Here is a 3,646-nt window from a genome sequence, read left to right as displayed (position 1 = left end):
CTGCAGAGCTGGGTCATTTCTGGGTAGATAAGAGATGAGACCCCACAGATGTCTCCATGCTTGGTGTCTCCCAGAAAATAACAGGAAAGACTCCTTGAACTCAGCACCCAATGGATTTCATCCATGTGTTCAAAAATTGAATTAATTTTAAAGGTTTCTCTTAGTGTTCCTGGTGTTCTTTCCAGCTGGTCAGCTACAGTGTACAAAATACCAGCCCAGATAAACTGATATTCATGAATACCGATGGATATTATTCTGCAAAAGCTTTGTTTGGGAAGGTCAAGTTGGACGGCATTATCTCATATTTGTGACTGAAAAAATCCACAAGGTTCCTAAAACACAGGGAAAAAGGCTGCAATTGCCTCCTATACTGCAGAAGAATTATCTGTGCTGATTAAGCTGTCGCTCGTTAGCTCGCCAGGCTTATCAAGGCACCAACCCACAAAGCCTTTGACCCCAGCAGGAATGATAGCACAGAACATTTGGACCACCTTGGGTCACCATGCACCCATTTTGCATTTTATTCCTGCTAATATCATGTGTAAATATATGCACAGCTGACCCTGCTGGAGAGAGAGTCCCCTGTCCCCTGCACGAGGCTTCAGTTCCCCTGTGCTTCCCTTCGCAGTGTAAGTTCAGGCAGATTTGTGGAAAGCAGGAGATTTTGTTTGCGCCTAAATCTTTGTGTAGGATTTTCCTTAAAGGCCCTAATGCCATGGAAAAACATCGAGAGGCAAATTCTGCTTTGGGTTACACCAAAAGGGGAGTAAATCAGCTGAAGGTGGTGAGGGAAGCTGGATTTATCCCAGGGAAGGCAGAAGCAGAGCTCAGTCCCTTGCACTTTGCTATTTTCTGCACCAGCAGTTCTGGCCTTTGAAAAATGAGATGCATTTTTCTTGTAGCTTGAGAGGAGCCTGCAAATGCCAGGTGACAGAAGGCAGAGGAGAAGTCTGAGGCTCCTAAATTAGAAGCTGTGGCAACTTCAGGCACTGTTCTATAGAAGCTGCCCTTGGCTGTATGTTAAATGTTGTTTTCTTGTGATTGTCAGCATTTGGGGTTAAAAAGATGCTCAGGGAAGGCTCATTCTACCTCAAATCCATGAGGTAGTGCAGTGCCAGATTGGAAGATTTCTCTCTTTATGGGATGGGGTTTGGATCAGCTTGGCCTCGTGGAAGGTGTCCCTGGCAGAGGGTGGAATGAGATGGGCTTTAAGGTGTCTTCCAACCCAAACCATTCCCTGATGATTTTGGGGTCCTTCCCACAACATTTCCCACAAGGCAGCTGGTTTGGGCATGGACTTCTCATGGAGTACTCTGCCCACATGGGTGCTGAGCAACTGGTGATGTGAACAGGCAAGCCAGGTCTGGGAATATGCCAGGATTTAATCTGGATTTAATGTAATCCATTTAATCTGTTTCCTAGCCCGGCCTTCCACAGGAAATGGGAGACGGAGCCAAAGCATCCTGATTCTGTTTTTGTGCTTCCTGACCTCTAAGGAGAACAACTGCAGGACCTGTGCAGACCTTGAAACAAGGGGATGGAGCATGTTCAGGAGATTTGCCTGAATGTGTGGAGGGTAAAATTCCATCTGAGCTCTGGGGATGCTGCTGAGCTGGGACATGCTCCTGTCAGCCACCAGCATGCTGAAGGAAAGGTGCTTGAGGCTTGGCAAAGGCATGTTTTTTGAAGCTATGGAGAATCCCACTGTCCCAGCCTGAGTTTTACGTGAGGTTTATGCCTAAACGGTTCAGCCATTACTGCAAGTGTAAGAGAAGAATATTGTGTTCTGTTCCTGTGTAATAAAAATGCCAGCTCTGGGACTGCCACCCACTGGGACAGGGACTAAGCAGGCTGAGACACAGATCAGCCTGGGAAAAGCAAACCAGCCCACTCAGCCTAACTCAAAATCCTTTCCATGGATTAACCTCCCTACTATCTCCCCTCCAAAACTTGGATTTATTACTCTGGAGCTCTCCAGGTAACATGAACCATCCACAAAATGGAATGTCCTGCTGGCACACCTCTAGCAGAGGTTAGAGGGCCATCAACAGGGCTGCCTGGATACAGGGAAATGGGAATCATGGAGTCACAGAATAGTTTGGGTTGGAAGGGACATTAAAAATCATCTTTTTCCACCCTATGCCATGGCAGGGACACCTTCCACTATCCCAGGTTGCTCCAAGCCCTTTCCAACCTGGACTTGGACACTTCCAGGGATGGGGCAAGTCCACCATCTCTCCTCTATTCCAACACTGCCTGCTGCTCAGCATCTTCACCAGTTCATTTTGGCTATGTATCAACCACAGTCCTTGTCTGTAGCCTCATCTATGCCGAGCAGCTTGGAGGAGAAAAGGTTCCTATTATAATCTTACCAGAGTGAGTTAAGTGCAAAAACCCTGTGGGAGAACACAGGTTTTTGGACTGACTCTGGAGCTGCATCAATTTCCAACTGGAATAAAAGACAATGTGGGGTAGCTTAACCACCAGTAGCAACACCAAGGACTTGTTCAATGGAGGAACACAACAAAGTATGGCAGGGCCAGGTAGTAAAACACAGGTTAAACCAGGTAAAGAGAGCAATTTTGGAGGGTACAATTCCTGGCCTGCTTGACAACCTTTGTGCAAATTCCCTGAGCATCATCCTCAGCTGACACAATTCTGATTGAAGCTTAAAAAAATAGGAGTGAAACAGAGACAACTGATGGAATGTGAAAAATTCTTACCTAAATGAGTTCCTTGATGAGTTTTACTGGGCCTGTGAGCACAGGTGAAGAAATGAGAGTTTTAAACCCTAGAGGCCCCTGAACTGCTGGTGCAGATTTTCAGCCACGTGCTGTGTGAAGGCATTTCTTGGGCCAGGCTGTGAGTTTGACCACCAAGGTGTGAGCTGGAAATTCATGTCCTACACTTGTAATTAAAAGAAGGATGAAAATGTGTAAATTGGTAAAAAATGTTCCATTTTTCCAAACACTTACCAGAGAGTAATGGAGAAGCCCAGGGATGAAAGGAACAAGGCCCTGACATGGTGCAGCAGCCAGAGAAGATGGTCTGTGAGATGGTGGTGAAGACACTGTGCAGATCAGACACCAGACCTGAGTCTGCCAATAAGGCATGAGGATAAAAAAATAACATTAGTCTATAGAAATCAAGTGTGAAAACATAGAGATGATTGTCAGAGTTCTGGGAAAACCAGCTGAGACAAATGGGATCTGTGACCGCTCAGTGTGACAGAAAATCAGCTGGGAGGCCACTGAGACTGGGGGAGGAAAGACTGGAGTCTTCTACAAGTCAATAAAGCCTTCCTGACAAAGGTGAAAAACTGTGGGAAGCAAGATCTGCATGGGGCAATTAGCTCAGCCCATTTTCCTGTTTGTGGAATAAAACGAAGCCGAGCTCTGAAATAAAGAACAAGCTGTCCTGACAGCAGTGGAACCAAGTCTGCTTTCCCATGGAACTGAGCCCCTGTACTCTCCCAGACCTCTGACCCCTTCTCACCTGGGAGATCTTTACCTTTCTTTTGAATTTTGAGGGGTTCACAAGGCGGGTGTGCAGTGCATGAATCCCTTGGATGGCCAGCGAGAGCACAAGGAGCCAGCACAGAGGTCCCCACGTGCTTTGGGTGAGCAGCTACATTCAAGCATGTCCT

Source organism: Aphelocoma coerulescens, chromosome 5 (assembly GCF_041296385.1).
Source record: "Aphelocoma coerulescens isolate FSJ_1873_10779 chromosome 5, UR_Acoe_1.0, whole genome shotgun sequence".
In the NCBI taxonomy this organism is placed as follows: Eukaryota; Metazoa; Chordata; class Aves; order Passeriformes; family Corvidae; genus Aphelocoma; species Aphelocoma coerulescens.
This window is presented reverse-complemented; position numbering follows the sequence as displayed.